This window comes from Phalangium opilio, unplaced genomic scaffold (assembly GCF_054372755.1).
Source record: "Phalangium opilio isolate 3A_F unplaced genomic scaffold, DU_Popi_V2 ptg000246l_1, whole genome shotgun sequence".
Taxonomy (NCBI): domain Eukaryota; kingdom Metazoa; phylum Arthropoda; class Arachnida; order Opiliones; family Phalangiidae; genus Phalangium; species Phalangium opilio.
In genome coordinates, this window is record NW_028324225.1 from 3771151 (window position 1) to 3783157 (window position 12007).

A 12007-nucleotide genomic window follows, 5' to 3' on the forward strand; every position below is an offset into this window, starting at 1 on the left:
CGTATTTAATGTATAATTTTTATACTACTTAAATTTTCCACAAAATCATTCGCTTGTCGAAAATCATTTTGATTTAGTTACAGCCCTCTTAACTTCGATTTATAAAATTACTGGATGTCTGAATCGTCGTCTGCTAGGAAAGTGATTCCCGAAAAACGTTTAATATTTTTAATTAAGAATCTAAAGTTAAAATAAAATAAATATTTCAGATTTCTTAAGTGAATTCTTTTTACAATTCGTTGATTATGAACAGTTTTAAGGTTTATTTTACGTCTTTATTTTATAAAGGTTGTTTAAATAGGCTTAACGCTATGACTGGGGTTAATGAAAAGAAACTAAAACTCAATTTAAAATTAATTTTAACGCATTTATTGAACTATTTCAAATATTCGAAGGGTCTAGTTTCGTTTTCGAAGACTAATAGACAACGGGCGTTTAGATGTGGAGCTCGGAATGGAGAAATGTTCAAGGGAGGCGCACCGACTTTCATTGTAATTAAAATGACAGAATTATTAACAGTTGGTTTGTAAACTAATAAAATTGTTTTACTTTTCTCGTTGATTTAGAAAAAATGGTTGAAAATCGTTTGACTCGATGTTGGGAACTTAAGACACAAAATAAAAATGTCACTTTAATGGAACACAAGATTTGGATAAGAATAGTTAAATAGAATAGAAGCGGTAGTGGGCTTTCTTTTGCAGAGGTTAGAATGATAATATTAAAATGCTTAAATAAGGTACATTCCATAAATCTTTAGACTTGTTTACATAGCAGTACACGTTAAATTAAGTTAACTAGTTAGTTTGAGCCTTATTTTGAAGTATTTAGTTGCTAGGATTCTATAGTCTAGGGTATTTTAGAATTTTGCGCTGCTCCAAGTCGTGGTGCTTTTTTGGGGACACCTCATTTCCAATTTACATCTGATGTTTTTAGGAAATGAACTAAAATTCTTGTATCGTGAATCACAGCAGAGGACGTTATAAACGCTTGAATGGCAAAAGATAAGAAAGGAATTTTTTGATTTATTAAAGCCACATCAAGTGAAGCTTGCTCAAAGTCTTTCCGAAGATACAGCACTGGAAACAAAACCCTCTAAAGGTCTGCCACTTTAAAGGGACAAAAGATAGTCTAAGGCTAGTGCAATTACAGTGAACTCAGATATATTTGGGAAATCAAGTAAAATTTAAATATCGCGAATTACAGGGGGAGACTTAATTCGTGAGTGGCATAACAGAAGCATGGAATTTCGTGTAGATGAAGCTCAAAATGTTTCGACGGATACAGCTTTCTAAACAAAGAAGCCCACCCACCTTCCCCAAGGTTTGTCAGTAAAATGTCACATTAAACTATGTGGATGGCAAAGAAGAAATTTATTATAGATGCCTTTGTTAATTCTAAGACCTGCCTGCATAGTGGAATATTCATGAATTATTTCTCAATGATTTTGAAAATGAAATTTCTTTAAGATTTCATTATTAATTTTGGTTAGTTGAATAATCATGGAACACTCGGCTCTCCCCTGTATAAGTGAAGGATTTTTGTTATAAACGTCACATTGACCCAAAAAGTATGCTACTTTATACCAGATTATCAATGGAATGGGAATCTATTTTTAGTTTTAAATCATTGAGATATAATACTGACACTAAGGTATGTCTTAGAATTGATGAAGGAATAAATCAATTTTGCTTTTACCCTCAATTTAAAGGAACACAATATTTGAGTGAGAATCCTTAATTTAGAAATAATGAAAAACACATTAGGAAAAGATTTTATAATTTTTACTCTCATTAATTTTTTAATTATTATTAGTCCAATTTAATCTTTTGGTTTAATGTCTCCACCAATAATGTCCTCTGAAAAAGATATTAGAACCATTAATCAAATAGTTCCCACGTGATAAGAAATAAGACCGCTTCCCCTCCAGCTGTTTTTTCTTGAAATTTACTTCGCCTCTAATCGTCGCTAGGGGTGCTCAATTGATGCTTTATTTGAAAAGTTTTCTCACTGAGCTGACTTGTGTAAGGGCTGTCCGAATTAAGGTAACAGACACGACACGCCTAAAGCTGCATGTAGTACATGTCATTGCCATCCTCTTAATGGTTTTCACTCCATTCCCTAACTGGACTGTGTTATTTAGGACTGCTAGAAATTAACGCTACTTAATTACTACCAAAAACAACAAGGTTAACGGAATGTACAGTCATTTCAAAATAATTCAAGAACGATGGTGGGAGCTTTCCTAAAAATATTAAGGCAGTAGTTTTTATTCTATCACTTCGGTTCAATTTCGCTTTTATATAAAATGAGTGACCGTTTAAAAGGAGGATGACAAAAAGCACCATCAAGTGACCAAATAAATTGAACTGCGACCCTTTGAGATAAATTATCCCCCCACCCCAGCCAAGTTTGAAGCGGTCTTAATTTTAATCGCATAGGCCAAGTGTTAAGCATTTCCCACTATGGGTACATACAGCTAGCTTCTATCAAACCTATGCGCTGTAAAAGGTAGCTACATGGGCCCATAGTTGCAGATGTTTACCCTCATTATCAAGCAATTACATATTGGATAAAAGAAAAAACAACAATGATTTAGTTGGAAAGATTAGATTGATAGTATATATATATGTATCTAACATGAGTGAATCCTTACTCAATTTTTGTCATTAAAATGTAAATGGCAATATTTACTTTAACCTATATCTGCCAAGTTAATATTGATAAAGTATAAAAATTCATTACCTGACAATTTGTTTCAATGAAAAAAGTACGGGGAGCAGTGTACATTTTTTCTATTAATTTTATATTCCATTTTGTTTCATTTCCCTCTTGGTCTTCATCTAGAATATATACAACAATTATTTCTCATTAACTATACTGGATTGATTGGATTTGGACAAATTTAAAGAATCATGGCAATCCTGTAAATAACTAGTTTCTAAACCAAATCTTTGCTTCTGTGTGCCCAAACATGCTGGTTAATCTTCTACACACAAATTTTGCCTTGCCTATAACAGAAAGAAATCAGAACTTGGCAACGAGGGCGGATCTAAAACTTGCCTTTGCTAAGCTTGGCGGGCCCGGCAACTCCAGCCCTCGACTATGGGAGCATCTTGTGGTATTGTTTTAAACTACATCACAGCTGAGACTTGCTTTAAAAATTGGTGTTGCCAACGGACATAGCACTTTTTATGGATTTTTTTTTTCAAGTTTTTTTCAAGTGTCCATGGTTGTTTTTCCCTAGCGGCAATAGTTTGTGCAGTTCCCGTGGTCAAAGTTGTACTAAATGGACTATTTAGCATTAGATACTATTTTCTTACCTTTTTATGGATGAGATTTTAATAATAGTATTTTCGCTTAACTTATAGCGGAGTGGTTAATGCGTTAGCTTTTTGAATATTGGATATTTATTGAATTCCGAGCCATGCATTTTTTAACGTCTGATTATTATCTAATATTTCTTAATTTGTAATTGATAGTATGATTCTAGACTATATTTTTAACAAGTTTAGAAAGTTTTAAATTATGCCATATCTACCTCATTTATTGCAAAAAAAGTATGTTTAAGAACAATGTCACAAAGAAAATAATAGTGCGAATAAGTGTTGCTTTTCATTTTATTTAGTCAAATTATGATTCAATTCTATAGTATCAAAAAAACCTTGTAGTGGTCGGTAATCGAACCAAGGTACAGAAATCAAAACTATAATGCTTTAGCTACTCGCCAACTATAATCCAAAATACTACTAGGTTTCGTCGTACTTTCATCACGAATACTGGACAAACTATGATAGCTAGAGAAAAACGGTCAGGGACAATTTTGATCAGTTGACCAATTTAAAAAAAATCCAAATTGCCTTTCATAAAGAAACAACCGTCCACTATTGGTAAAAATAGTAAAGTCGAGATACAATGGTACATGAAACCCCAATCCCTTACGTGAAAGAAGATGTGGGATTAGTGTTTTCTCTTGGCATTAGTATTTTTACTTTGAATGGACGCCTTGCCTCGGCCTATGGTCATGTTTCACTTGATATAATATTCAAATTAGTCTATCAATATATAATTTTTGGTAAATTCATATTCATTTTGACATTCCGTTAATATATATAGTCAAAAATACTTCTGTTTAATTTTAGAAAAAAGAATACTTTCCAAAATCAGCATAAATTAGTGAAATACTTCAAAGTTTGGTTTATAGTATCTTTGTGAAAATTATATGAAACAATTAAGCATTGATAATTAAGTATATTTCGCCCTAATTTTCACTTGATGTGGCAGACTTGGAACCAATATTATTGAAGCGTATTCTTTTCATTATTAAAGGGGGTAGAAAGCTTGGATTCGAAGGTAGATTGTTACAGTTCATGTTTGTTTCATCTCTCCCAAATGTTGGGTGGGATTTCGCCTACAAAAATCTAAATGACTTTGTACCGCCTTTTATGTGGTCTTGAACAGGAAGATTTGTTTTTAAGCCTAAATATTTTATACTAACATTTATTATTTATAGATGCAAAAGGAACATCATCAGGCCACCATTCTGGTTTGTCCTCTTCACGAAAGAAACGTGATGATCCTAGTATGAAGATATATATTGAATTAGAATCCTGAAAAAAATCTAAAACCATGAAAGGTGGTATATTTCTGCAGTCTCAAGCCTATACACATTCGCGTGGATATATCGTTACCCAAACTTTGGACTTCCACCAATGAAACGTAGTAGCCCTTTATTTTTAATGTTTTCATTTATGCTTCACTTGAAAGTGCATAAAAATATATAATACGAGGTGTGAAATAGTTTACAAAATTGCATGTTTGCCCAATGGCGCTAGCGGGTGAAACTATTTTACAACGACAATGTTTTGTTACGTTATTCAAGTTCTGTCCACTGGCATAAAATATATCCCTTTAGACCGAATCTGTGGTGTAAAAGCCTCTCCCGTTTGTCCTTATCCGGGAGGAGGGGGGATGAGTTTTAGTATTGTAATAGTACTCACGATGGGACTTCATAATTAATGTAACAAATTCCCTCATTTGGTTCGAAATGAGGGAGTCACTCGGTGGTATCTCGCACAACTTTATGGCCTCCATTTGCCCTGCAATATTGAAAATATAAAAAATTACCAAACAATGAAGTCACGTCCGATATGGCTTTCGTTTTCCACCTTAATCGCTATAGTCTTGTTTAGTGAAACTTGAGCACTACTACTTTTTCTACGAGGGTTAACATTCTGTACTCATACGACTTTAGATTTTCGTACCACATCAAGTCCGTCTGAACAAGACTATTCTACTATCACACAGATTTCTTGTACACATTATAGTGCCTCTTTGCGAATGTTAAAATGAAATGTCATTCATCACTTTTATGTATTTATGAAATAATTTATTCATTTCAATATGTTTTATTAAAATGAATAAAATACAATATGCAATTTACAAGACTAACACATAATTTTTAGTATTGTACAATTTTCAAACAGAAGTATGTTTTGCAAATTTAGGTCCTTTACAAGCGTGCAAGATATACGTCAGATATGAAAACATTTAAAAGTGACATCTTATCTTAATGAAAGTTTCAAATTTGCGTTTTTAAACTAATAAAGTAACACGAACATTTTTACTTATGAAAATCCCTTTTTAATTAGAGCTTCCTATTAAAAGTGCATTTATTTCTTTAGCAGCGTAAACTTCATGTTTATCCTAAAGGGACTTGCTCACAGCCAACATATCCTAGCCGAAAAATTACACCTCAAGAGGTCTTGAAGAATACCTAAGGCATTCTTCAGGACCTCTTCAGGTTAAGTTTTTCGCCAAGAGTACCCTCTACACTGTAGAATTTCATTTGATAATTTGAAAATCCACCAGCGCTTTAGTAGTGGCTCCGGCCTTCGCGGCAGGCGGGCTAAGCAGTTTAAGCCTTGGTAATCAACTTAATATACTTTTCCCAAGAAGCTCGCAGGCTTAACCATAACTTAAAGCAAAGCGCGGGTCCAGCGGATCCCCTAAAAGTTGACTTTCCTTACGAACTCCAGTTTTGGCTTGGCGAAGGCAGGAGACATTTGTGGGCGCGATTTATAAGTGTACTTATAAATCCCGCCCACTAGCCTTTGCCAAGCCAAAACTGGAGTACAGGGGGAAAGTCGCCTTGTAGGGGACCCGCTCGACCCGCGCTTTGCTTTAAAGCTATTAGTGAAATCTATGTTAATTTAACAATGGGAGAAAAGTTATGGGACTCTTTGTAATACATTTTGTTAAGTTTCAAGTTATCTCTTCCTTGGGAACGTTCTTTGTAAATTTCTTGAACCTCCACAGACTTCAGAACTATAAGCTTGAATGAACACTTTGCTGATAATAGCAACAAGTAGAAAATAATTTTTGTGAAATAATTAAAGATAATATAAAAAGCAATAGCTGTACAATAAGTACGTATGCACTGAGATGTTGAAAAATTATTAAATATATGAGCCACTTTGGTTTCCTGGCACATCTATGATCTTTGACGATATCGTTGTACGCCAAAAGCCGCACTGGCTTCCTTACTTTTCCATAACCAAATAAATGAAATAAATATCTTTAAACAGAAAATAGATTTCACGGACATTTGAGCTGCTAATTTCCCCACTGTATGAGACATATTAAACTTTAAATCATTCATAAAAACGTATGTCGGACGTGAACGTCTGAGACGATCTCTGACACTCCGGTTAAAAATTCGTTAAAGGGTTCAAAAAGCCACTTCCGAACCCCTCGCATACCCTCCCAGCTAGCCAATCTGCCTTCTAGTTTTGAACTGCGGTAGGGTTGAAGCAAATGAACCATCGAGCACAAACGTCTATAGACGCAAACCATATGTGAGATGCCAAGTGGTACGTCAAGGCCACACCCGAACGGTTCCTACAACATTTGTACTATTACCCCTCTCCCAGCCGTAAGGTTTTTGGACGTGCTTAAAACTCGCACGGTCGGGTAAAATTGAGCAATAAGGTGTGAACATTTGGGTTCACGTCCGACGTACGATTTCCATTGGTGGTTTAAACTTTAATGCCATTCAAAAATGAAATAACTCATGCATGGACAGATACAGCATAAAATTCTTAAGCCCCTGCGTTATGAAATGAATTCTGCTAGATGTCGCTAGCCATTTGTATAACATTACCATAAATGTTTTATCGCAGGTAAGTTGCCTTCAAGACAGACACGTATGCAGTTAAGTTCCTGCGATCTTAATGAACTGCTGGAGAAACAACATTTTTAATTTAAATTTGAAAATAGGAGCAGATAACAGAACTTGAAAAGATAATTTAATGTTTGGCAACTGACGAATTTTGAAGGAAAAAAAATCCCCATAGACCTCCTGAGTTTTAGGATCTGAACCACCCGGTATAGAGCTACAAAGTCCCAGGCACAAAAGCAATTACACCTTCAATCTTCAATAAACAACCCCTACCATGATTTTGTGACCTGTTCTATATTTTAAGGTTTTAAGAGACATCTAGGTACACATCCGCAATGGCATGCGCGAAACAGAAGGGGAAAAAATTAGCTATAGGAAAATTGTCAAAACTATAAGAAATTATTCAAATACTTGTTTATCTCCAATTCGAATTAAAAAAATACTATTAGAGTATTCGCACAGCCCTAACCTACCAATCTCTCTATATGGGCGGCTTGCTATCGCTTAGGGGACATCAGCTTACCTATCAAACAGCGCAATCGTCTTGAAATAAAAAAAATACTTAGCATATGATCATAGTCCCTCCCCTTTTCAATCGAAAAAAGTGTTGAATGTTGTCAAGAAACACACTCGGAACACAATCAATTCCAATAATAACGCTGAAATGAAGTTCAACGAGCGTTGAAGAGGGCTAATCCTTGACCTTAGAAACGAATGAGCCGCGCAATTTTTAGCGTCCTCTGATTGACAGAAAATTCCTTTTTCCGAAGATATTTCCATCATCAAAATTTGATTCATCAACATTTGATTTATCTAAAATCACAAGAACTTTCAAAATTTACAATAAATTAAGGAGAAAGTTCTGGTGAATTATTCTAATCTTTTTATGCATATTTAACACCATTAATCAAGTACAAATAACTTGTTTTTCTACTTTGTTATCCCTTTAAGCTATAGTTTTAAGAAAAATAACATTGAAATAGACTGATAAATTGAAAAAAAGTGACAAATAGTAACTAATTCTCACAGAATTTAATTAAAAAAGTGACTTAATATCAACCCTGACGTTAGCTACCTATTATAAAATGGTTCTCACTCTACATATTTTTTAAACATGTTTTAAAATCATACCTGGGAAATCTCTCATTTTTACGTCTTCTGGCGTGAATTCAGAAGCAACAGCTCCTTTCAAAAATTCTTTGGAAAATTCCTCTAAAATTTCAGGTTTTATTGTGGAACCTATAACTATATGAAGAAATGAATTTTAATTGTTCATCAGGCTCTTTGAACAACTTGCATTGCTCCTGCAGTTTCAATCCACCTTATTACCGATCCATTTTCCAAGGCTTAGCGAGCAACTTTAAGTTCGATATCGGTTGCATAGGCTCTAATCGTCTGGTAGGTCAGTTAAAATCAATGTTCAAGTCAAAATCAACTAAGCCTTGACACACGCATAGGGAATAAAGTGGATTCACCTTATTAATGATCAGCTCCACCATCCCATTAGCAGGCTAGCAGCACTGAGAACTACTGTAATCGACGAGGCACCCATGTGTCGCTAAAAATTGCTCAGACTCATTAGTTTTTCTGGTCAAGGATTACACCGTTTCAACACTGTTAGCTCAATTTCAGCGTAATTACTTTACTACATTAAATTTATGAAATGCAACTAGATCGCGTTTCTAAAGGATATCCAACATTTTTCTACAAGTAAAACCAAATTTTCGGGGTTTATAGAGCTTCTAGAGTACTTCTACTAGGTTTAGTGAGTAACGGTACTTCAGCTTTAGATTTTCTAAAGAAATCTTAAAAGTTGTTTTCAGCTTTACAAAAGTGTTGGATATCCTTTAGAAACACGTTTGGAGCAAAAAACTAGTTTGATTTCATAAATTTAATCAAGTAATTACGCTGAAATTAATTTTAAAGAGTGTTGAAGCGGACTAATCCTTGACAACCGTGGGAAATAAGGAGGTGTCACAGGGCAAATGACCAGTTTAAAAATTAATTTGGAGGGTGTCTGTTGTCCACAGGGCCACTAAGAAAATTCAAGGGTAATCCGAGTCAAGGCCTTAACTCAATTATATTAATTATCTAGTTCTTTAGTTTAGCAGGCGAGGTGCCCTGGTCAATGGTCATGGGCCAGTGGGGTCGCTGTCCCAATATCCATGATAAAAAATCCTTATTTCCGACCCTGTCCTTGACCACAGAAAATAACGTATCTATATAGCGACAAATGGTTGGCTAGTTCTCAAAGTCGCCGCTACGAACAGGTCATCAGGAAAAAGGCTAATTACTTACAGTGACTTTTCACTTTCCCATTTTCATAATATAGGTATAATCTGGGGGAATTTGATCTTCGGTATGCAGCATCCATCTAAAAGGAAAAAAATATTTTTTGTTAAGCAGGCGCACTTCAACAAATTCGAATGGAATCTTTAGGTATGGTTGATTTGATTTCAGGGTTACCACTGGAAATTTTAAATACTTTAAAGGAAAAAACTTGAAAACATTGGAAAAAATATAAATCAAGGAACAGAGGACCCTGTAACACAGTGTTTTGGGGTTAAGACGGCTTGCTCACCCAGGTTACGTCAGGAATTTAGCACAAATAGAAGAAGGCTCAGAGAAACCAAATTTTAATTCATCTCCCTTTCAAAACCAAGCCGGCTCGGTCGTAGAGTTTCGCACATGCGCAACCAACGCAAAAGAGAGAAGAAATAAAACGAAAAGAAAAATTTCAAATACGTTTTACCTTTTACTTTATCTAACTAACCCAACCAACAACGGATTCTGATTAATTAGACCACAGTGAGTTCGGAAAACATAGTGAAAAAATTCTAAACCCGCCGCAAGTTGGTCAAATGTTTTTTGGAAAATTGCATGTACTTACCAACATTAAGACCGTTGCGCGCCTAAACGCGTTCTGCACTCAATCTTGAAAAATTGCAAGGAGGGTAAACATTATAACAAGGACTCGCGACGGAAACATAGCTATGAAATTCTAAACACCCGCTGAAACATTTACAATTCTCATACCAGGATAGAAAAATATTTGAAGAAGGCTCCAATTTCAAAAATAAACAACGATATTTTTCTAAAATGCCTAAATTATTTCGGAAGTAAATGGGGATAAACAACAATATTTTGGAAAAGGCGTGGCATTATTTGGGACACTTACTAAATGTAAACATAAATAATTTTGAAAAGGCGTAATATTATTTCGGAAACTAACTCGATGTAAACATCAATATTTTAGAAAAAATATAATATTATTTGGGAAGTAAATGAAGAAAAAGATCAAAATTCTGGAAAAGGCATAACATAATTTGGGAAGTAAATGTTGTTAAACAACAAAAGGCGTAATATTATTTCGAAAGGTACATGAAGATAAAAAACAAAAATTTTGGATAAGACGTAATATTATTTGGAAAGTAAATGAAGATAAACAAAACACTTTTGGAAAAGGCGTAGTTTTATTTGTAAAAGTATTTTAAGAAATGCTTCATTTACTTTCCAAACAATATTATGCCTTTTCCAAAAAATGTCTATATACATTTATTTAGTTTTCCAAATAATATATCACACCTTTTCCCTAATATTATTGTATGCTTATATTTAGTTAGTTTCCCAAACGATATTACGCCTTTTCCAAAATATATTTATCTTCATGTACGTTCCGAAATAATATAACGCCTTTCCAAAATCTCGTTGTTTACCTTAATTTCGTTCCTAAATAATTTACGCATTTAAGCAAAGTTTCGTTTATTTTTAAAATTGAAGGTTTCATCAATTATTTTTCTATCCTAATATGAGAATTGTTAATGTTTCAGCGGGTGTTAAAATTTCATAGCTATATTTCCGTCGCGAGTCCTTGCTGTTATGTTTACCCCCTTAGTAATTTTTCAAAATTGATTTCAGAACGAGTTTATGGCGGGCAACAGTCTTAATGGTGGTAAATACATACAATTTTCAAATTTAAAAAAAAATTTACAACTTACGACGAGTTTAGAATTTTTTTCACTATTTTTTTAGAACTCCCCGTAGTCTAATTAGTCAGAAACCAGTGTTGGTTGGGTTAGATAGGTAAAGTAAAATCCTACCCAATTTACGGACATTCAGGAAGCCGGTGTGCCCTTCCAACTCTAACCCTTTTGGATTTCCTCCTTAACGGATCATGTGACGTCTGGCTCCTCTGCTGTGCGTCGAGGTAGGTGCACGCGAGATGCATACCGGACTGTCTTGTTTAAGTAACTATCCCCTTTCCTCTTTGACTCTTCTTTTCTCTACATCCTCCCCGCGTAAGGGCTGCCAAAAATCGAGCTTTTTCGAAAATTTAAAAAAGCACGCGGTTTTAACCTGTTTAAATAGAGATGGCAGATACCCGGCTTAACCCTTACCGGGTTACCGATACTGATATTTACAGAGTATGATCCAACGGCTTAAGTACTAAAATTAATACCAAACAATTAAATTCAAAGAGTAATTTCATGAATTATATACTACTATGGTTTTTAAGGATTTTTTTAAAAAAGAGTATCATTTTTTTTTGAAAGAAATAGTTTATGCTATGAGGCCCTGTGCTTCTAGTCACAAAGTTAGGAAAGCGAAACTAAATTCATTCAAAATTGAAAAACAAAATTGTAAACGCTTTTAAGAAATTTTATTTAAAAACTTCATGGAATTTATTTCCTTTACCTCTAATGGTGCATATTTTAAAATGCCCATGCAAATGCTCACAGCAAGTCTCGGCTGTATTTTAAAGAAATGTCACAAGATGCTCCCATAGTCCAGGGGTGTAGTTGACTGGCCAGCTAAGCTTAGCAAAGGCAA

The 12007-nt window shown here is 34.4% G+C and overlaps 2 long non-coding RNA genes across 3 annotated transcripts; one reads left to right on the forward strand and one right to left on the reverse strand.

Annotated features, from left to right (window-relative positions):
• Positions 1 to 1201: 1201 nt before the first annotated feature.
• On the forward strand, positions 1202 to 5573 carry LOC149611431 (uncharacterized). The gene is made up of 3 exons (XR_016376386.1): positions 1202 to 1320; positions 4511 to 4633; positions 5252 to 5573. It is a non-coding gene; the product is annotated as an uncharacterized LOC149611431 (long non-coding RNA).
• On the reverse strand, positions 4776 to 11591 carry LOC149611432 (uncharacterized). 2 transcript variants are annotated; one of them, XR_016376385.1, is made up of 5 exons: positions 11278 to 11591; positions 9476 to 9551; positions 8309 to 8618; positions 7160 to 7990; positions 4776 to 5096 (listed from the first exon to the last, which is right to left on the reverse strand). It is a non-coding gene; the product is annotated as an uncharacterized LOC149611432 (long non-coding RNA). The 2 variants fall into 2 exon arrangements; XR_016376384.1 differs by lacking the exon at positions 4776 to 5096 and having other exon boundaries at positions 5878 to 7990.
• Between the last annotated feature and the right edge of the window lie 416 nt (positions 11592 to 12007).